Source organism: Hylobates moloch, unplaced genomic scaffold (genome assembly GCF_009828535.3).
Source record: "Hylobates moloch isolate HMO894 unplaced genomic scaffold, HMol_V3 SCAFFOLD_19, whole genome shotgun sequence".
Taxonomy (NCBI): domain Eukaryota; kingdom Metazoa; phylum Chordata; class Mammalia; order Primates; family Hylobatidae; genus Hylobates; species Hylobates moloch.
Window position 1 is genome coordinate 52,357,703 of NW_026652294.1, and position 24,482 is coordinate 52,382,184.

Here is a 24,482-nt window from a genome sequence, read left to right on the forward strand (position 1 = left end):
CTTAGGGCTCAGGTGCTTCTAATTCAGATGGCAAAATATAAGAAATTATAATTTCACAATAATAATGAAACAATAGTTCTTTTTTCACATGACTCAAAGAAATTCACACATCTTATGTTAATCCATTGATTGTCACAAGTCCTGCATTGTAGTTCAAACATATTTCTCTCTTTCTATTATAATTTTGTTTTAGCCAAAGGAGAGTCTAGATCTGGGACTGTAATAATGAAACTATTATTTTTATTGGAACCCAAAATTTGAGAAGTCAGTGGTTGTCTAGGTGAACTGCTGACATCTGGCAACACAATAGGCTCTGAGATTTGCAAGGACTTTAGAAATCATTTCTTTCAAATCTCTGATTGTAGAGAGGAGAAAATATTACTCATCTAGAAGTAAGGCCCCAAAGGTTAGTGCCTAAATTTCAGACTCCAGAAGAATTTAGGTTAAGTTAGAATTAGGGGTAGGATTCAAGGATATTGTCAAATGCGGCAACAATGGCTAGGCCTAGGCTCAGCAGGCCTAAACAATAACCTAAGAACTGGAGATGAGTTGTAAGGCAGGATGTTAGCCTCACTGAACAAGGCTAGAACACAGGTGCTGGGATCTGGTATGTAATCATAAAGAATACACAGCAAGATTGCCTTCTGGTAAGTCAGAATGTGATGGCCTAAGATCTTTTACTCCCTCTCTGTGATGAAGGGATATCCCCAGATTCTGAATTGACACTTGGACTTTAGTGTCCCAAGGGGAAGATTTGAGGCCAGAAGTTCTGAGTCTAACAAGTGGGGCTTTTCGCTATAGAGGGTAGGGTTAAGAATGGTGAAGACGCAGGCTGTTCTTTCCTACCTATGCCCCACCCCAACCCTCTATAGTTCTACTTGTCCCTTTTTCCACTAATTCCACTAATACCTTAAGGGCCATTCATCTGGAATAATATCTCAGTTACACAGTAGTATAATACATTGAAATGATAGAATTCTTAGAGTATGGGTTAACTTTTCATGCTAGAAGAATGAAAAAAATCACATATGACAGTAGATATCATGATAGTGATGTCATCATTTGGGGTCATCATAGGGACTGAATATTAGCTAGGTCCCAGGTAGATCTGATTTTCAGTATTATCACATTCAAAGAAGTCTATTTCAGCAACTAAAAAGCAAACTGTTTCTAAACTTTGATTGCATATCCTGAAGTTCATAAAGGTGAACTGAATTATAAACCACAGCACCAATTCTTAAAGTCTCTGGTTTCTCCTTCCCAATTCTCTCATGATCCAAAACTTCAGCAGAGGCTCTCAACCTCTGAATCCTGAATATTTACCTCAACACTGTGAAAGTGCCTCTCCCGTTCACTTACCCTTTCCCTACCCTACTTTGTACCCTTTGCTTCTTACCTGGAAGAGGCTGCCAGGTTTTAAGCAACTTACTACTGGTAGTATTGAATCATCTAGGATGACCAAAGGATACAGAGAATTCATTTGCTCCCCCAAACCATAATGCACAGAAATCCTAGTGAGATGAGACAGTTCCCTTGACGTTTTTGCAGGCAGAACTGGAGTGCACTGGCTCAGGGTCCAGGTGGCCACTTTGGTGCCAGCAGGGATGAATTTCACTCACTCAAACCCACTGGGCTCAACCCTTCATGGGAGGGAGTACACAAGTGAGCAGGTACTGGGGCCAGGGCAAGCGCTTTTGGGCTCTGGCCCCATGGCAGCATCTAGGGGTGTGTTACCATTAATGCTCTTTTAGCAGTTGCTGTCTGTGGACAGCTAAGGTGTTAACCAGCTTAGCGGAGAGTCAGGGTGACAGCCTTTTATACCCTGCCCCCTTCGTACTTGGGTCCTTGTCTGGTGTCCAGGAAAAATCAGTTCACATGAACTTGAGAGATGGTGAATGCAGAGATTTTATTGAATGATGAAGGTGGCTTTTGGCCGGACAGGGAACTAGAGAGGAGAGGGAGTGGGAAGATAGTCTTCCCCTGGAGTTCTGCTGTCCCAAGTTGAACTCCTCTCTGACTGTCCCCAGCCAAACTCCTTTCATCCTTCAGATGCTGCTGCTTTTCTCTCCTCTTCTGCCACGTGGCTATGCTCCTCTACCAGTGGAGTTTGGGGTTTTTACGGGTACAGGATAGGGGTCTTGGCAGGCCAGGGTGATTTTGGAAAAAGCAACATTTGGGTGGGAAAACAGGGATAACTTTTCTCATTTAGGGCCGTGGTTTCCAGGCTTGAGGGTGGGGTCTTTGCTGGGGAACTGCCCTCTTCTACCCACTATTTCCCTGCCTCCTGTCTGTATCACTAGGTAGTTTTTTCTGCTTGCTTTTTTTTTCACAAAATGTTTTCCAAGTAATTTCTAGATAATTAAAATTCTCCACCTTATTAACAATAAAATGAAAGTCAGGAACTCTGAGAAGTGTTCTAAATTTGAAATTGAGTGCATGAACACAGAATGGAAAATTACACACAAGTTTAAATTTGAAATATTGAAGGACTACAGCATGAATGATCCTCTGAGTCATGTTTGAACTCATCAAAACTAGCAGATCCTGTCACTGAGTGATTCCATTTGGAGAATTTTCTAGTTTAATTCTACCTAAAGTAGTAAGTAAACCTGTGACCTTGAGCCAGTTACATAAACTCTCTCTTCCTCCTTTATACCATAAGTAAAGTAGAGAGAATTAGTCTAGGTTAATCTCAGATTTTCCTATAAAGTGTACAAATTCATGAAAATAAGGAGGGATGAGATGATAAATTCTTAGGGTTTTGACTTTAGGACTTTCTCTATGAGTTTCTTGTAACCTCATTTGCTATCCATTAGTGTGACATCACCCATATTTCATTGAAACAGTTCTCAAAATTTCCACACAAAATGCTTCTAAAATGTCCTTTTATGTTATGGTTATCAAAAATTAGGAATTTCTGGTAAATTACTCTAAGGTAATTAAAGTGAATGAATAATGCATACCTTTTCTCCTATAAATGACAAATAATAGTCCACTTTTTGGATCTTTTTGGTATTGCTTTTAGTTTGTAATGCATTTTTTGAGATATGTAGTTTTTTTTTTCTTATTTCTTTTTCTTTTTCTTTCTTTTTTTTTTTTTTTTTTGAGATGGAGTCTCGCTCTGTCGCCCAGGCTGGAGTGCAGTGGCACGATATCAGCTCACTGCAAGCTCCGCCTCCCAAGTTCATGCCATTCTCCTGCCTCAGCCTCCGAAGTAGCTGGGACTACAGGCGCCCGCCACCACACCCAGCTAATATTTTGTATTTTTTAGTAGAGACGGGGTTTCACCATGTTAGCCAGGATGGTCTCGATCTCCTGACCTTGTGATCCACCTGCCTCGGCTTCCCAAAGTGCTGGGATTACAGGCGTGAGCCACCGCGCCCGGCCTTCTTATTTATTTTTCATGGAAATCAACTTCACTTGACATTTATGCTTTTAGTAATTTAATCCAATTCAAGTCTTTTGCATAAAGCAAGTTTATTTTTGATTTATTGTTTTCAATTTAAGACCTAAAGTATTAATACAAAGGTAACACTTTCCAAGTATTTTTAGTTATTAAGGCCAGAAAAGAAAGGAACTAGCTAATTTTTGAATGAGAATTTACTGTTGCCGCTAATGTAATATGCTTTATTTCATAAGGACCAGTAAATTAGATCTTTGGAATTTCATGTCTACAACTAAGAAGAATATAGACATGAAGCTGTTTCATGTTTTATCATTTATTAGCTGTGTGATCTTTGCAAAATCATTAAAAATTTCTAGGCTCTGTTTCTGCAACTAGTAAAATGTGAAAAATGTTAGCTATCTCAGTGGATTATTTAAGGATAGAGCGAATACATATAAAACACTGGTGAATGCTAAATAATAAATCGTATTATTTCTTTAGAGGATTTTTTTTCTTTTGAATTGTTAAGAAACTGAAAATCAGGAGATTCTCAGAAATAAAGAATGGGGTCAAGGTAAGGTGATGTGGGAATCATTTCTATTGTGCCCTCGGTAGTTTAATTACAACTGTGTTTTTTTTCAGAAGAACCCATAAAGACAACTGAATTAATGTAGGCATAATTCACCCTTCTATAAACTAAATGGTCTAAAAGGTGTCCAGTTAGCAAGAATTGCCTTACTCTAAAAAATTGATGCATGAAGTAGATGTAATTATCCAAAGTGATGTATGTTCATTATTTTATGGCATATTTAAAAAAGCTAATTTGCTACATCTATGGAGGATATGACATTTGAGGTTGCTGAGAAAGAACATTTGCTTAGAAAGGAGCAATTGAATTATCCTTCCATCTTCAGCCAAATTCTTTATTATTCTTTTATTTATTCAAGGGCTTAACATGTTCAAGTCATATGACAAGAGTCTGTCACAGAGTTTACCATATAATATGGAACCTGACACAGAATAGGTGCACACTCAGTGTCTGGTGAATAATGTCATAAGTAAGAAGGTATGAAATCAATGGAAAATGTGGTTGTTAAAAAGTATTGAAGTATCTTATAGGAAGAAGAGCAAATCTTTCTGTTGTGTATACATTAAGGGATGAGTAGGATTCAAATAGAAGGAAATGGAAGAAAAGAGATATTGGATTCTAAGAGAGTAGATATGAAATGTCTTGCCTAAAAAGTCACTGTGAGACTTAGCACAGTGGCTCACTCTTGTAATCCCAGCATTTTAGGAAGCCAAGGTTGGTGGATTGCTTGAGCTCAGGAGTTCCAGACCAGCCTGAGCAGTAGGACAAAAACCTATCTCTAAAGAGAATACAAAAATTATCTGGGCATGATGCACATGCCTGTAGTTTTATCTACTTTGGGGGCTAAAGTGGGAGGATTGCTTGAGCCCAGGAAGTCGAGGATGCAGTGCAGAGGATGCATGCCACTCCACTCTAACCTAGGTGACAAAGTGAGACCCTGTCTCACAATAAAACCCGAAACAAAACCCCCAAACCAAGAAGCAAACAAACAAAAGTCATTGTGTAGTCAGTGGGCAGAGTAATATACACCCCTGTCAGTTTTAAGTGGATGGCCTGACAAAGTACTCAGTTCCTCTATTCCATGTTGCCCAAGAGGGAGGATCAGGCTCTCTGGTAATTCCCGTTGATCCTACACTCCAGATCTTCAGAATATACCTTTTCCTTCTTATATGCCACAAAGTTCTTTTCTTTCCAGATTTCAAGCACTTTTTCCCTGCTGCTAGCACCCTCTTTCTAGATGATTGCAGGAACCTCATGAATTAACTGACATTCCTGTTTCCATTCTTGCCCCACTTTCCCCAGCTTATTATTCCCCACTTGTCCTAGCAACGTGGCAACCACAGTAATCCTGTTACATTTTAGTTGTAGCAAATTAGCCAGGCCTGGTGACACACGCCTGTAATCCCAGCTACTTGGGAGGCTGAGGCAGGAGAATTGCTTGATCCTGGGAGGCGGAGGTTGTAGTGAGCCAAGATCACACCATTGCACTCCAGCCTGGGCAACAGAGTGAGACTCCATCTCAAAAAAAAAAAAAAAAAAAATTAAGTTGTAGCATGTCAGTCTACTGCTAAACCTTCCGATAGATAATAACTTTTATATTTTTCATATAATATCCAATAGTAATTTTAAGAATCTTACAAGATTCTATAGAACCTAGCTCCCTGCTACCTCTCTGCCTTCATCCTTAATACCTTTTCTTTTGCTCTCGGCTGCTGCGAATGGATTCTCAAATGTAACATGCTCAGTAAAGCTTCAGTGAAGATCCATTTGAAATTTCCATTCTGCTGTCACTTTGCCTTTCCCCTTTCTGCTCTGCCATTTGCTTTTTATTCCTTGCTATCTTAGATTAGGTTTGCTGAAAGGAAGAGAAAAGACCCTAATGGATCACTTGAATCCCAAACTAATGAAACTGACAATGGAACTTCTGTCCTTGTCTGCTGCTCATTTTTACCAAAATATCCAATTACTTTCATTATCTATCTAGGTTCTGGCAGGATTTTCACAGAGTGGTCACTCCCATTACTTGTTGAGACCTGATTCTAATAGAAACTCTATTAACAAAGGCGAGAAATGAATTTGGTGTCACATGATTTGTTGCAGGAATGTTCTCAGATTTGAGATGTCTGAGAAGTCTCATTCCCTCTTACCATTTAGAGCTTAATCTGGACCAGAGAGTATTAAGCCTGAATGGATCACTTGAGTCCCGGATACATTGCTGTATGCTGCTAGTACGTAGCAGCATTTCTATTCTCTCCTGATGAGCAGGGTTAATTACCCCTCCCAGTATTATAACTCTTCTTTTGTGCCTATTGGTTTACTGACACAAGAAGCTTAAACTAACCAGCTTAAAGTTTACTGGAACTCTTACTGTGTCCCCATCCATCTTCCCCTGATGAAAGCATCCTTTTTCTGTGAACCGGAACCTCTTACACAGAGTACAATGGTCTACGTTTCCCCATACTTTTCCATCCTACTTTTCTGACGAGGGCTTGATGTGTAACAGACACTCAAATAGTTTTTGAAAGAATGAATAAACAGTGCCTAGCTCATGAGAGAGTGTTCAGTTCCTGGCTGACTTGCTTTTCCCCTTTTCTGAGGAAATAAGTGCTTTGAATTTTAACAAGGTTCTGTGACCAGCTACTTACCTTCTCTGTGGCTATGCACCCATGTGTATCTCTAATATGCTTGATTATTACCACGTGGTGGATACTACTGAAACTGATGTTGGAACTTCTTTCCTTCTCTGCTGCTCATTTTTACTGAAATATCTAATTACTTTTATTATCTATCTAGGTTCTGGGCCTGGACATTTTCACAGAGTGGTCACTCTTATCACTTCTTGTGACCTGATCCTAATAGAAACTGTACTAACAAAGATGAGAAATTTGCAGACTTGTTCAGGGATTGTCAAAGAGTTGAGTTCAACTTGAGAGCGTATCTCAGAGAGTTATGAATACTTATTCTCTGCCAGACACTAGGCATCAGGCTATGCTTTCCTTTTTGGGAGATTATATTCACTATTTTCTCCTCTGGTTTTGTATTCTAAATTCTGTATTTATTGATTTCATTTAGCTTCTGAGATGCAGCCTGCTTAGACAATTCCACCTAAAGGACATATCCATTAAGACTGACCAATCATAATCATCAAGACTGGCCATTATTTTGTGGTAAAGTTTGTTGATTATCTCTTTCAAACTTGTATTAAATTAATGTCAGTCAGTATACCTCACAGTAGAACTACTCAGGAAAGCAAGAAGTTGTCATTAGCATTCAGATGTATATTGTCAAACTCCAGTAGGGATTAGCTGAGCAAAAATGACACTTTAGGTTGGGGAATGGGTGGAGAACTTCAGTGTAGTTTACCTCCAAAGATTCCTTCATGTCAATGTCAAATTTGGTCATGCATTGAACTACTCTGAATGTGCTCAACTATATTTGACAACATAGGAAAAAGAGTCATTATTAAAGAAGTAATGAAAAGCCAAACACTGGGGCCAAGAATAATGGCCTTTAGATGAGATTTTTTTTTCTTTCCATAAAAGAAAAGCAGAGAATTGGTCTTTCGACCCAATGCATACCCAAAGGTGATTCTCAGCCACTGAAATCAAAATATAATTTATTTAAGTATAAAAAGTATAACAAATCAGACATCTCATGGTCAACTATATTAAAAATTCATGCCTCAATTATTGCTGCTGACTCACATGTCTTAACTAAATATAACCTCTAGCTTTTACATCTTTAACTTCTGATGCAGCCTCCTCATTTTTAACTCTGCCCTCTGGATATTTTTGTCTTCTTACTGGGCTTCAAATACAGGGCTTTAGGTTCATGTTGAAACCTCTCCTACCATTTAATTCTATACAACTCATTTCCCTTTTATGATTGCCACATATCCACTGAGGAACTAAAATCCAATATCCATGGTAAGACGAGAAACAAATATGGTAGATTTTTATCTCCTTCCCTGAAGTCTGTCTCTATCACTGTCAATCTTAACCAAAATATTTTATCACAAATGTTCCATCTATTTTACTGACTCCTCATTTCCTCCGTCTAGTAGATGGTGTCATACAGTCAGTGAAAAGAGAAAGGTTCTTTGATTCAGACAGATCTTGATTGGGTTTTGCCTCTGACACTTAGTATCTGGGATTCTTGTGACAATACACTAGCTACCTGAATGTCATTTTCTTCACTGATAAGGCAAAATTAATTATGTCTGTGTTAAGGACACATTGTGAACACTGAATGAGAAAACATTTGTGAAAAGCCTAAGAAACTGGATGTTCTTTGCAAGTGTTGGTTTACTTTCTTTTCTCACTCATATCTTCCTTTCCTCAATGAACAAAGTGATTACTAAGACCCTACAATTTGCTTCACTATATGACTGTTTGGGAGGTGAGTGTTATAATATTGTTACTTTGCCAATATAAAAAATACGGACTTTGTATTAGTTGGTTCTCACATTGTTATAAAGATATTCCTGAGACTGGGTAATTTATAAAGAAAAGAGGTTTAATTGGTTCACTGTTGTGCAGGCTGCACAGGAACATAGCATCAGCACCTTCTTAGGGAGGCTTCAGGGAGCTTTTACTTGTGGCAGAAGGCAAAGCAGGAGCAAGTTCATCACTTGCCAAGAGCAGGAGCAAGACAGCGAGAGAGGAGGCATTAACACACTTTTAAACGATGAGATCTCATGAGAACCCACTCACTATCATGAGGACAGTGCCAAGGGAGATGGTGTTAAACCATTCAGGAGAAATCTGCCCCCATGATCCAATCACCTCCCACCAGGCCCCACCTCCAACATTGGAGATTACATTTCAATATGAGATTTGGGCAGTGACACACATCCAAACTATGTTAGACTTATTAACTGAGGACTTTATTTCTTTTTTGGCTGACTTATGTACTCTGTCATTTCATTTCTAAACAAGATGCTTATTTTTGTCTGGATTAGACGACTGCCAGAAAGAGCACTGACCTGGCTCTGAAGCCAGGTGCAGAGTCAGAGCAGTAGCAGCCTGTATTAGTCTGTTCTCATGCTGCTAATAAAGACATACCTCAAACTGAGTAATTTAGAAAGGAAAGAGGTCTAACTGACTCACAGTTCTGCATGGCTGGGGAGGCCTCACAATCATGGCAGAGGAAGAAGCAAAGTCACATCTTATATGATAGCAGGAAAGAGAATGTGTGCAGGGGAACTCCCCTTTATAAAACCATCAGATCTCGTGGACTTATTCACTATTATAAGAACAGCATGGTACAAACTTGTCCGCATGATTCAATTACCTCCCACCAGGTCCCTCCCACAACAAGTGGGAATTATGGAAGCCCCAATTCAAGATGAGATTTGGGTGGGGTCACAGCCAAATCATATCACAGCCTTTCTCACTCTACTAAACCATGAACAAGAAGTAGAAAACAAAACTGATAAAACTTTTACATTTTTTTATAGCTGACTCTTTTCCTAAGAAACTTCATATTTATGTATGTTGTTTCACTTGGGTTTATTCCCCAAATTAATAATATTTTTTCAGAAAACTATTCTTAAAACTTAATATAGTTTTCTGTTTTACCATTTCTAGACTATTGTCTTCCAAATTAGAAAGTTTTCAATCTGGCTCAGTGATTCTTGCTGAAACCTTGTGCAAATTTCAGGAACATCCCCTGACATTTTTCCCAGGATGTGAAAAATTGTCATTATTAAATATTTCTAAAGATTTAGAAAGAGTGCTTTTAAAAAAGTACTATATTAAAAGCATAGAGTATAAAAATTCTAACCACAAAGAGTTTAACTCAGAAAAAATTCTGAATCACAGTGTGATGTGATGTTCTTTATGGATGTTATAAATTAATATTTACAATACTGGCATTAATATGTGCCAGTATGGTGCAATGCATCTGGCTAACTCTTTAAATATGAGAGTAGTAGGTGAGTTTGTAAGCACAAAAATAGTTAAAAACTTGAAAATTTTTATAAAAATATTAATTGCTTCTCATGACTGAATAACCTGATTTTAAAATATAAAACTTAATGTTCAATCAGAAGAATTTTCCTTGAAAATGATTCCGGAACCTGGCAGAAGTGCTTGATGTTGAAAATGAAAAACATTGATAAAATTCACTAAAGATTCTACTTTATTAGCACATTTATTCTCTTAGTAAAATACTTACTAAATGCTTTCTATGTATAAGGTGCTAGACTGGCAATGTGAATAAAAAGTGACTAAGATTTTGTTCCTGTTTTTGAGAAGCTTGTAGAATAGTGAGGGAGATAAAAATGCAAATATAAGGTTTGGAATTTTTGATAGGTGCTGAAATAGAAGTCGAAAAGGTGAAAAGTAGAAAAGATTGACAAAATGCAGCAAGAAGAGGAAAGTTCACCTGGGCTGAATCTCAGTAAGTTAAGCCTTGCATGAAAAATAATAATTAAGGGGAAATAATGCCAGTTATTAGATCATGCAACAACTCAAGAACCTGGATAAAGAGATTTATTGACATAACTCCGAATTCATAAGATGGTAATTTAAAATTTCAGGAAATGTCAGGAATAACTGCAGATGAAATCTCTCCTTCGAGAAGTTCTTGATTAGGGTATTCATAAATTCCTTAAAATGGCAGGTAACAAACTGTATACATAAGCTGAAGAGCGTTTTTATGGGTAAAGGGTCCACAGCTTAGATCAGAGTCTCTAGCGAGTTTATAAGGTTAAGAATTTTTGACCTAGATAATTTGGCAACCCATATGTGTCACTATTAAAAGTTGAGTATTAATTTCCATCATTAATTTTACATTTTAAGAAAAAATGATCTGGAGTATGGAGTACATGAAGTTGTAGTGATTGATAAATCTAGTAAGTCAAGTTTTCCACTAGTCCCAATCTGTTTTCCCCCAAAAGTAACAGAATGAGATAATTTTTATTTTTTGACTCTTATACCTTTTATTAAAAATAATAGAACAAACCTATAGTTTAACTTACTGTTCAGCAGCTGTGAGACTAACAAAAATTTTCCTTCTACTGATGGCTCAATAGTTAAGAAAAAGTAATTTTTCTGTATTTCTTACCTTGAGAATAGTATCATTGTATTATAGTAATAAATTAATTCTAACATTGCATTAACCTGTTACTGGATGGTATATGTTTACCATTTTCTTCTCTGTTCCTTCTTATAATTGAAATTAGGTGATTTAAATTTTTTCTGTAACAGTATATTCTATTTTCTATTTTTACCAAGACTTTGTATAAAGTTATGGTAGCAGAATTTTTATGATTGTGTTAATGTGCATCTTTATAATTAAAGTAAAACATAACCATAGGATATCAGGCAATTAGAGTATGAAGTTATTAATGTATTGAGAAACATTATTGAAATTATGGCCCACCTGGATTTGTTAAAACAACACAAACTTTAGGCTTCAGTAATTTCCTATTAATTCGGTTCACCATTTAATACCAGTAGTATTAGTTTAGTCATCAAAAAAAAAATGCAACCATATGTTGGAGCAAATGATAATTTCACTCTGCATCTATTAGTAAAATTTTAGTCCATGTGGGAAAACTTCCCAGATGGATTTTCCCTCCTTTTTAATTATGTCTGGATCAAATGATATGGCCAATTGAAGTGGGACCTAGCATGGCACAGCAAAACAGTACAGCCTTTGAAGGTCCTGTCCTAACATTTACTGCTATGTGGGGCTTGGGAATGTAGTCTCTCTCTCAGAATCAGATTCTTCATGTATAAAAATAAAACATGGAGTATTATAATTGTTATTAGTAATGCACATAAAATATTCTAGTATTTTGCACATACTGATCAGTAATATTATTATTTATTGTCATGTAGAGAGAAACAATTCCACTGATTAAAAAGAATAGAATAGCACCTACTAAAAAGTGTATGATAAAGTCATCCATTTTTCTCTAGACTTTAGTTTTGTCATTTACAAAATGAAATTATTAGAGTTTCTAATATGTTATCCAACTCCAATTTTCCTACTTTTCTAAAAAAAAAAAAAACAACTGAATATGTGTCATTTGAATTCAGCTCAGTGATTTGGATCAATAAGGTAGGTCTGATCAAAGGCTAGCAAAGTATTTTGTTCACAGATTAGAATGGATTGTTTGATACCAGAAATCAAAATTTTCTAACTAAATGTGCTTTTAAATATAAATTGTTTAGGTATGAGTTAACCTATTTTTCTACTATAACCTATAGAAAAATAATACAGTTTCTTCATTTTATCACTTTTGAAATATATTTTCAGGACTTAGGCTGTTCCATGTCTTACAGTGTAACTTGGGAATGTTCTCTTGACAAAATAAGATAGGTATTAAATGTCACAAAAAGCCAAAAGAGAGAATCAAGTTTACTTTTAAGCAACCTTTGAGTATTAGATATATTTGATTTTTGCCACTATTCCTTATTTGGTCATGGACAACGTAATGCTCCAGGAGGCTTTATTTAGCATGACTTCCTCAAGAAAATGGGCTGATCCTCATTGTTTTGATGTGAAGGTAAGTGAGTAGCAACCTTATCAAGCCAACTTGATAATGTGTTGTTTCTCATCTCAAGAGACTTGCAGGTGAAAACAAGTTTTCACATCAAGTAAATGAGGATGAAATGGTGCACTCATTTCAATCAAAGTGACTTATGGAAATACAGGTTTATTTATTAATGATTATTTTGGTAATGAGGTTACTGAATGGATTAATACAATGTGAAATAACATTACATTTCCTAAGCAAGAGGTGACTTTGTTGAAGAAGATTTTCCTTTTTCCCTGTCACAATTTTGATTTGTTTCTCTATGTATTTATAACTGTACTTAATTTCAAATTAATTTTCTTTATCAAATTAATAGTTTAGGAATAACTATAGAAATGTCAAGAACTACTAAATATAAAGCGAATCTCTCTTAGCTGAGGGAAATTCCTGGAAAAATCCCTAAGGAATCAGTTCATGAAAATATATTATTCTACTCTTACTAATTTGTTCCTTAATTTACAGAAACAAACAAAAATATTTCAAGAAGGGAAGGATTTTCATTTGAGTAAAGGGGGGTTAATTTAAGCTTTTGTTAATTGAACTGTATGGACTTATTTCAAATGATAAATGTAGAACATGTCCAGAGTTTTGAATTAAACAGACCTACAAAGCTGAGCATAAAAACCAGCTGACTCTTGGTCAAACCCATGGTGACTATCTGCTTCTCCCTCCCTCCCTTCCTTCTTTCCTTCTTTCTTTCCCTTCCCCTCTCCTTCCTTCCTTCCTTCCTTCCTTCCTTCCTTCCTTATTTCTTCATTCTTTTCTTTTTCTTTTTCTCTCTTTCCTCTCTCTATTTCTTTAAATTGCAGACATATCTTTCAGGGTTCTTTGTCCCCTTCCTCCAATCTAGATTGACTGATTCCTAGGCCTTCTGCACAGCTGTATTCCAATAACACTCGTTTTCTGATGCTGGAAATTTCTTCCACCTCTCATTGTTATGTGAATCTACTTTTTCTTTTTCCAGAACTCCTGCCTTGCCCTTTTTTGCTCTTTTTTTTTGCCTCATATTTCTAACGGTTTCTTAAGACACAGTGCTTTGAAGGTAAACATTGAATTTATCCTAATACACAATTGCTGCTTTGGCTAGGGACAGAATTCTGAGTTCAATATCATTTCCATTTAATTTTAATGGCATTGATTTTTAACTTCCAGAGTGCCACTGAAGAGACTGATAGCATTCTAATACTCAACCTTTTGTATGTGATGGGATTGTTTTTCTTCCTGCAAATTATGATTGTTTGGTGTTCTGAAGTATCAGTGATGCTTCTTTGTGTGGGTATGTTGTTATTTGTATTCCTTTTATTTTCTTCAGTTGGCTTTTTCAATATGGAAACAAATGCCTTTTAGTTCCGGGAAAGTCTCTCATGTTATTTCTTTCCTTTATCTCCATTTTCTGTGATCTTTCTTTTAAGGTTGTTAACTAGTCTGATGTTGATTCGTTTGAACAGAGATTATTTTATTTATCTCCTGTTTTCCTCTTGTCTTCTCTCTGGTTGACTCTCATACTTTTAAAGGCTCATGTAATTAAATTGAGCTCACTTAGATAATCTTTAAGGTCAGCTGATTGTAATGTTAATTTCATCTTCAAAGCCCTTTCATAGATAGTACTACCCAAATTAGTATTTTATTAAAATAACCATAGAGCGAGATTCTTGAGGTGGGTATCTTTGGAAATGTACTCGCATATATTCATATGTCATCATTATTCATCATCTGAACAGTAGAGACTTCCAGATTTCCTACAGTAGAATTTCTCTAGACCAGTTACTCTCAAACTACAGTGGGTGTCAGAAAAACCTAGAGAATTTTGGGCTCAGAGGCCCAAGTTTTTAATGTAGCAGAAGGCCTGGCCGTTCATATTTTTACCAAGTTTCCCTGGTGATTCCAATACCCACCAAAGTTTGCTCAACCTTGGTTGAGAGATACAAATACTTGGGGAGCTTTTAAAAACCCCAAGTCACAGGATACACCCAGACCAATCAAATCACAGTCTCTATAGGTGGTGATCCATGTTTCAGTATTTTCTAAAGCTCTAAGGGATTTAGTTTTCTAGACCAGTGCTTCTCAAATGTTAATCCATATATAAATGACCTGAGGATCTTGTTAAAATTTAGGCTCTGATTCAGTAGTACGTTGGTGGCTAGTGAGATACTGCATTTCTTCTTCTTTTTTTTTTTTTTTTTTAGTATTATAGAGATTTATTCTGAGCCAAATATGAGTGACCAATGACCCGTGACACAGCCTCCAGGTGATCCTGAGAACATAGACCTAGAGATACTGCATTTCTGTCAAGTTTCTATTTCATGCCCCGTGTGCCACTAGCCCAGAGAGAGATCACACTTTGATTAACAAGACTATCGCATATTTTAACGTTCTGTATTATCCAGAAACACTGCTAGGGTTTCTGTGAATATTTCCTTTTTAGCAAAATTGGAAATCTAATGTGCCGAATTATAACTCCAGCATTAAGAGTTATCAGGAGACTTCGTTTAAAATTTAAGCAAAGCTTAGAGGTGGCAATAAGTTTAATTGTGTGTGTGGTACACAGTTGCATGCATACATATGCGTTTACACACTTTTTTTTAATTCAAATACATTCTACCATCTTGGAAAGCACACTGTAGTATTTGGTCTCAAAACAGCCATACTCTCTAATACCTACTTTATCAGTTAAAACACAGAAATTTACCTATTGCTCTGTACTCCTTTGTCTATAGAACTACTCCGTGTGATATCTCACACTTAGATATTTAGCTGTCACGGTATGTGCCATTTATACAAAGAAAAAAATGCAATGGAGAACACTTGTGCTAGGTTGCTGAAGTTATATTTGTAAATCCAAGCTGATTAATGTATGGATGCTTTATGAGAATTCATTATTAAACAAAGATGTTGAATCCCTACTGTGCTGACATCCCCTAAGTTGGAGAAAGATTCATAGGTAAAAAAGAAATGTTGCACAAAGTGCTGAATAACTATTGGAGAATGAGATGTTTGCCAAAGAAATATAGATATATTTTAAAAGACTGTGGGAGGGTTAAGAGGGGACTTATCAAGAATACCTGAAGAAATCTAGCATACTCAGATAGAGGAAATAGCATTTGAGCTGGACTTTGATATTCAAGTAAGATTTGGACCAATGACTATTTATGAATAAAGGTATAGAGAAGGGAAAATGCAATATTGTATAATATAAGAAATAGTCAGTACTGTAATTACATCTAGGAGCATGGAATGGCAGAGAAACAGTAAGGGATGTTTGGAGCCAGCATTGGCAAATTTTTAATGGCAATCTTCAAAAAGCTTGGACTTTATTTGCCAGACAGTTGGGAAAAAATGAAGACTTTTAAGCAGGGAGCTGATATCATCTGACTGTGCTTTTAGAAAGATCACTCTGACAGCACAGAGGAAGAGCTGGAGCAGTGCCACAGAGCTGACTTCACTAATCCAACACAGAACTCCCTACTGAGCCCAGGTGTGTTCTCAGAATCTTTCCCAAGGTAGCATTCTGGGCTTCCATTACCAATTAATTGGAGTTGGCACAGGGGATGAAAGCAATTTGCCATTCTGGGACAGGAGACAAGGGGAGCACATTGGGAGATTATTATAAGAGTAAAGATGTAAGGAGAGCATTCATAGTACCACCATAATAGCAAAATCCAATACAGGGATGGTTCTCTAAGAATGTCCTTAGACATGAAGACCTATAATTTAAACAATCCTGCATATTTTATATCTAAAGGAAAACCTATGAACAATGTGATATATCTGTTTAAATATACGGGACAGATTTTGACCAGGAGGATTCAGTTTGCATTGACATTTGAACTAAAATAAAAAGAGGAATCAAAGAAATGGTTTGAAAATGTGGCAAGAAAGGTAAATAGCTGAGAGAGCTATGTGAGGGTTTTATATTCATTTCTAAGTTTTTGTAATTTTTGCACCGCTATGTACTGCTATGGTCAAGAAAACAAACCAAGTGAAGTGTAAGAATAAGCCATTAAAAAAAAAAAACACTTTGGCAAATGTTGAAACAGTTTATGGAGAAGGTTTTAGATTTCTGGAGATAGTAAAGATAGGCCAAAAAGTCATCTTCTACATGTTTTAGTTTATATATTGTCCAAAAGCCATAGGGTAATTGAAACTTCATGGCCATAGTTTTATGACATATATTGCCAATGGTTGATGCATAGGTAAGACATTCTTAAATATGAAGTATTGTCTGGCCTCCACCTCTGACTGGCAAATGTCAATTCAATTGCACTTGTTAGAGCTGATTATAGTTCAGATTTCAAATTTTGTTTATCAACAGAATCATAACTAAGAGTAATTCAAGACTACTAGATGAACTTGGCTATTATAAGAATTATGAAATTTCATAGCTTCATATTAACAGCGGTCAAGAAAATTGAGGTTAGAACATTAAAATTATAATTTAGTGTAATTTAGATCTTGCTAGAAATATTTACCACGTATTTTTATTAAACATTGTAGTAACTATAAAAACCCATAAAGCTGAATGTATTAACTATATCCAAAACATACGTGTGAAAGGGTCAACCACTTTTAGACTTTTCTTTGTTAAATCATTTTATCCTATTACTGATTAAAGATTAAATTAGTGATTTTTATTGAAAACTCATCCTTGAAAGTAGCTCAATAAAAAATTTCACTGTAATCATTATTTCTGACAGATTTTGATGTGAGTCTGTTGCTGATTTTTGTACTTTCTCAATTTGTTATTGGATTTTTAAAAATCTACAGTTTTTTCAAGCATATATAACTTGAGAGGCTTATCATTAAAACAAGTTTTTTACCCCAGAGATAATTTTGTCAGCTTTTAATGGTACTAAAGAAAGAGTACTTGCTATGTGTTTGTGCTATACAAACTCAACTTAGACATATAATTGAGACAAAAGATTTATCACTTCTAAGTTTTAAATGACAGATGCAAAGAGATTCTATTATGTCATAACATAATTTAAATTGATCTTTGAATTTCATGGTGAGTTTTACTCCTGCAGTCTGAGGGGGTAGTCCACAGAAGAAACATACATGAAATATCTTCAGCTCACTAGTGAAAACTATTTTGTTCTATGATATCAATTTTGTTTTCTTAAACTAAAGTTTATTTCTAGTTTTTCTCAGGCACACTCAGCTCAATCAGTAACTTCTGTAACATGGAAAAGAAATAATAATATCATCTGCCTTCTATGTCTAACTCTGAAGCCCTTGTTGAAAAAATGAAAACACTAATGGAATATGCTTTTAACTCACATTCTATCCTGAAACTTTTCTTAAACCACAAACAAGTACAAAATATTATATGCATCAAAAATATTCATGACCTAGGTTAGATGAGCTTTCTTTCAGATATTAGTTGTTAATTATAAATGACAAAATATAAATATGTTGAAATTCAGGTGTAATCATTAGAAATCTACTCCAAGTGCTGTTCTTGATACGGAAGTCACTAATGCTCCAAGCAAAACACTGTAGTTACAAGAGCTGATATTTCAAATAATAACAAAAATAATAGTGCTATATTAACTAAACCAATTATAATTATAGCACAGTTTTCAAAGTCAGTGTTCTAGTATGTAATCTCATAACATCTAAGAAATGAAGAAATATTTGCTAAACAAATACTAATTTTGATATAATTAATAGGATTTGTGTTTGTTGCACCACACAGAACCAAAAATTATTTGTAGTATAGAATTACTAAGGGCCAAATACCTAGGCTTATTCTTCACATTCCACATTGTGAAACTTTAGACACTGTCCATAGTGACCTTATGGAGCATAAAGCGTTGCACAAATAAATGTTCAAAGCATTTACTTCTATTTTTAATCTATTTTTTCAGTTGAAATGGATACATGAGCATTTTACCTTTTTAAGGTGCATATTGGTAATATCTAATGATATTAACAGTAACTCAATAAAGAGATAAAGGGTTCTGTAGTCATAATAATCAAATATAGTTATTAGAAAGTGATATTTACACATTTGGGGCATAAACTCTGATGGATATTAAGAATATGCAACGTTATGTATTCATAGAAATTAGATTTTATATTTCCAAAGTGTCAAATGCAATCAGTAAATATTTTTGAAATATGCTGAGGATATTTCACAAACTATCCATATCATATTTCTATAAATAATAACTTTATTTATAAATGTACAAAATAATGTCTATACTTTTTTTTTTTTTTTTTGGAGACGGTGTCACTCTGTCACCCAGGCTGAAATGCAGTAGCATAATCATAGCACAGGATAGCCCTGTCTCTCAGGCTCAAGCGATCTTCTGGCCTTAGCCTTCCAAGTAGCTGGGACTTCAGACACGTGCCACCATGCTTGGCTACTTTTTCAAATTTTTAGTGGAAAGGAGGTCTCACATGCTGGTCTCGAACTCCTAAGCTCAAGTGATCCTCCTGCTTTGGCGTCCCAAAGTGCTGGGATTACAGGCCTGAGCCACTGCACCTGGCAGTTACTCTTTTTTGTACTGCTCTGTTGATTCAACAATCTTGTCATTCTAGCTGAAAGGGAAAAGAAAGGATGATAGGAAAATTTTTATTTCCTAAAAACTTAAAAACATAATTCTTGAGATCACTCTTCAACCTTCTTTGCTTAAATTATTTCTTCAAAACAGAAAACTTAGATTATGTAATGAGAATAAAATAAGCCTGATTGTTCCTGTCATCTTGAAATTTCAGTCCTTGTGTTACTGGAAGAAGTTTGTTTCAGTTTCAATGTAAAATGGTAAAAGAGAAATATAAAAACACTTAAAATGAGTCTCCTTGAATTTCCAAACATATAATTGAATTTTCTTGCAATATCAAGTAAGAAAGGTGGAAAAGAAATTTCAGCACTGTTATAAACTCTTGAAAAATGTGGTTAATAACGAAAGTGCTAACCTACTCTTAAACTATGCAATAAAATCTTACATGGAAACATAGCTGAAGTAGAAATGAAAGGAAAACTTTTTGTTATATTTTCTAGAAAGCCAAATATTTGTAATGCATTGCTTATATAAGAAAAGCAGTTTATTTAGAGCAGTAACATTTAGTTTTAGCTATTTAGCTTTATTTTTTTGCCTAATAGTTTTAGCTCTAGTTTGCTTAGTAGACATTCTAAGCGGATTCTTTTTTTTTATGAATTAAAGATGTAAATACATGGCTATGGCAAGACCTTATATATTCAGAATTATGTCTTAAAGAGTATTTTTCTTAGAGACAGCATGATTGGAAAATTATATTGGGAAGATGGAATATATACAATTTGTGTCTACATTTCTGAAAGGAAAACAATTAAAACCGGATAATGGTGAGATATAAACATTTAAAATTGTGTTTGATTTTTGCAACAAATTTTGGCCTCCTGAAAGTTACTATTTGCAATAAGAGATTTGATTATTTTTGGCAGAAAAAAATAATTTATTCAGTCTGTATTTTGATCCTGTGCTTACATGGAGAAGCTTGTTGAACTGATTTCATTTTGGATTAAATCCATCTTTTAAATGTCTTTTTTATTTCTATATGACCAATGGAGGTTTGGAAGTATTTTTCATACGGTCAGTTTAGGTGGATAAATTTAAAAAGTGGGTTATTATTTTCTTTTTATCAAAAAACCATGCTTCTGAATCAAACCATCAAGAAATGTGAAATTAGATAAATGCTTTAGTTTTGTTTAATAAAAGAGTGATTCAATTTTCCTTAATACAAGTTTTGTAATAGGAATTTAAAAAAGAATACTTGCTAATAAGATACTAGGATAGTGACATTTTATTTAGAATCTTGCATACAAGTCCTATCATCAACTTATTATTGAGGCAGCTGGGTGGGAGGGGGTCCCCGGAAAAACTCCAACCAGGCTGCGCACTGGAAGGAACTTACACTGGGGTGGAACCACAAAAGTTTGCACTGTTTGCAGTTGGGAGGAGCCCGGTCCTTCCTCTTCCTGTGTGGAACCTGGAATTCAAACTACGAGGTGAGAAGCGCACTAGCAGGAGCTCTGGCCTTGTGGAGAGTCCCTGTTCCCTCTTTTTTCTTTTTTGCACAATAAATCACATTATTCTCACCTTCAGTTGTCTGGAAGCCTAAATTTTCATGGCTGTGGGACAAGGACCCCATCTTTAGATGAACTAAGGGAAAGTCCTGCAACATTATTTAGTATCAATTTGTGGGGTTTGTTACATAGGCTGCCTATTTTGAAGTGAAAGCAAGTTAAAGTTGTTTACATCTTTTAAAAAACTTACCATCTCATGATTACCAGTTTTCTCCATAAGTTGTTTCATCTCTTTTGGTGTAAGGGATATTTTAGCTCCTTTTCTGACACTTTCAGCCCTCTTCCTAGTCTTCTACCTCTCTGCTAATCCCTCTTCTTGGCCACCTTCCCTCCTCCAAGCCTATTCTAGAAGAATTGGCCAGTCTGATTGTCGTAAGATGGGCATTAATTAGCTCCATTTTATTAGTGATTGGGATTAGTGTGCCTCAAATTTCAAACCAAAGTTCAGACTTATGAGGGAATGCTCATTTCCTTTCTGAATTTTTACGTTAAGCAGCTCTGATCATCTTAGTTTTGAGAGAACACAGAATCTTTTGTTCTAAGCCACATTCTCCAGTCCAGCTTTTATTTAAGCACCTTGGGTTAGGTGAGGAGCATCCTAGGGATGTCTTGGCATGTGTTCAGCTACTAATAAATCAACGAAATGCTCCCCATTAGGCAACCTGCTCTCACATTTTCAGTGCCTTAGAGGATATATGGTAAAATTTAGGCACCAAAAGCCCACTGGTTCCACAGGTTCTTAGAGCCAAGGCACATTTTTGAAGGATACAGCCTTATAAATAGGGAAAGAACCCTCTATATTCTGTTTACTTCTGATTTGTTCAAATATCTTATGCTTGAAATAAAACATAAAAAATAGGAAATATCCAGTTTCCTTTTTTATAGGACTAAAAATAAACTGCTTAGAATATATTGCCACTTAAAACATCTTTAATATCACAAAATAGGAAATAATTCAGGGCAAAATTTTGAAAAATCAGTAAGGCAAAACTAAAAAATACATTTATAGATCATTTTATTCCATTAAGATTTAAAAGGTATATTGAAATTTTTTGAATATAAATAATACTATGAATTTAAAAGATAGTTACTAACACTGTATATAAACATATAATTAATCATAAAGCATATGGTTTATATAGACATAAATATATGTCTTAAAAATAATTTTTCTTGGCACTTCATTCTTTGAGAAATTTGATTCATAGCTTGGATGCAAAAGCTATTTGCATCCAAATAGCTGGGTGATTTCCCCAACTGTGGACAAACTTTTGGAAGAAACCTAACTCAAGCTTGCTTACTTTATAATGGAATAAAAAATACTGATGGGAATTCTGTCTACGTTTTTAAGTGTTTCACTCAATACTTAAAAATGTAGGCCAGGCATGGTGGCTCACACCCGTAATCCTAGCACTTTGGGAGGCTGAGGCCGGTGGATCACCTGGGGCCAGGAGTTCCAGACCAGCCTGGCCAACATGACAAAACCCCATCTCTACTAAAAATATAAAATTAGCCAGGTATGGTGGCATGCACCTGTAATCCCAGCTACTCGGGAGGCTGACGCAGGAGAATTGCTTGAACCCAGGAGGCGGAGGTTGCAGTGAGCCGAGATTGTGCCATTGCACTCTAGCGCCTGGGCAACAAGAATGAAACTCCATCTCAAAAAACAACAAACAAAAAACCAAAAAAAAAAAAAACATTGTAGACAGAGTGCCTATTCACCGAGTGCCTATTTTATAAGACTCTGTGTTGGAAATACAGTAGAGAAGAAAAATGATCCAGTTCCTGCCTTTGTAACATATTTGTAAATTAAAGCCTAGAATAGTGGCAAGGACAAGTCTTGAACTCTTTGTTTTCTAATGCAAAACTAAAGAAGAAATTAACGAGAAGACTAATTCAGTGATGGAAACCAAAAGTGGAAAAAAAAAATCTTACAAGTTAGTGAAAAGAAACACTAAACATGAAGTTGTGTGAGAGACATTGTGAAAGTGGAATAACTAATCACATTTTACTGAAGGTAGTAATCCATGCTCTGCATGTCTTAAGTAAGGAGACGTGCGTTTTAGACATATGTGAGCTGCTCACAGAAGACTTCTAAGAGACACTTGCATCTGCTTATTTCTCAGGATCAGACATTAATCTATAAATTTAAAGAAATTATTTCTCCAAGGATGTTATAGAAGTTAGTAGCATTGTAATTTGTAATTTTCTGCTGAGGAAGTAGGTGGTTAAGGCATCAGAACTCTAAAGTGGTTGGTGTCATGTTCTTCCTACACAAATCACAGGTATTTTCAAGTTAAAACTTTTGACTTCCTAAGTGCTAGTTGCTTATACTGCCCACAAGCCTATGGTACCTGAAGTACATGGGAGCAGAGATTTTTATTATTGTTTATTCATACAAATACCTTTTAGAATAATAGAAGTCAAGGTACTTGAATACAATTTTGGTGCTGCTGTGTAAACATAGACAATGCATTTAATCTCTTTGAATCAGTTTTTCTCAACTATAAAATGAAAAATTTAGATATATCACCTCCCAGATGACTTCATATTTAGGCTATTGTTACTGTTCTGTGACTCTGTAAATATTAATAAATTTATCCTCTTGCTTATTTCTCTGAAAGCTATACTGACCCAAGCATATTGTTTACTGACAAGCTGTTCCCCTTTGAGTTTGATAGGGGGTTATTTATGTCTAAGTCTAAATCTAAAAAATGGATTTGTATACACCTGGCAGAAGGAAAGAAACAGTTGAATAAATTTAGATAAAAGAAAATAAAAAGTAATAAAACCAGGAATAAAATCAGTATGAATTAATACCGTATATTCATATATTATTGTTACAGGTGGGCAGCAAATTCGGCTCTAATTTTCCAGCAGCCAATGACATAGAGAAAAACAATAATTTAAAAGACTTATTGAATAAAAAGGTATGACTTTTCCTGAGGAAAAAAGCTTTTTTTCCTCAAAGAGAACAGTGTTCAATATGGTAGATAACATCCTCAATATCTCAGAATTTTATACTAGTGAGTCTCATAATATTTTCAACAGCTTGACAGTGAATGTAAAAGCACTCATTTGGTGTGACATTATACCATTGAGCTAGACAGGATTTCTATGCATTAGCTCTAATGACATTTTGGGCTGGATGATTGTTGTACAGGGCTGTCCTGTGCATTGTAGGATGTTTGGCAACATTCCTGGCCTCTACTCACTGTATGCCAGTAGCAAGCCTCCCTCAACCCCTGTTGTGATAAGCGAACATGTCTTCACACATTGCCAAATGTCCTGTAGGGGGCAAAATCACCCATAATTGAGGACCACTGAACAGCAGTAATTAACTAATTTCCAGTTATTCAATTACAATTGTAAAAAATGCAACAGTCAAGAAATAAAGAAACCGATTTTGGGCTTAAGAAATGCTTGTCTGAGGAATTAAGACCCAGTTGGCGACCTGAAGAGGAAGGAGTGGTTAGCTACATCAAACATAGGATAAGGAATATTCCAAACAGATGTAATACATAGAACGTGCACTGGCCATGAAGTGGGAAGGCAAATGTGGCTTGCCAAGAAAGCAATGTTAATGACTAGGATGACAAAAGCAATCTCCTTTTATTGTGCAATCAAGAAATGCTGACTGAGCAGTGGTCTCCTAGTAGACTTTAAGATGATGATGTCTAGATTTTTTACCTAGGAGCTTACAATCTGGTAAAGAAAGCAGAAATGACATCAACAACAACAAGATAAAACTGAGTAATAATCAAAGGTAATTTGTGAGGTACTTCCTCTAAGTGCAATGGGATAATGAAACAGAAAGAAGCCAATATGCGCTGGGGAGATTAGGAAGGGTTGTGATAAAAATTTCTGCTTGAAGGACTAGTCTGACTGT

The 24,482-nt window shown here is 35.6% G+C and overlaps 1 pseudogene; it reads right to left on the bottom strand.

Moving 5' to 3' along the window:
- Positions 1–5,075: 5,075 nt before the first annotated feature.
- The window catches only part of LOC131381934 (uncharacterized), a 56,318-nt pseudogene continuing 36,911 nt past the window's right edge, over positions 5,076–24,482 (bottom strand).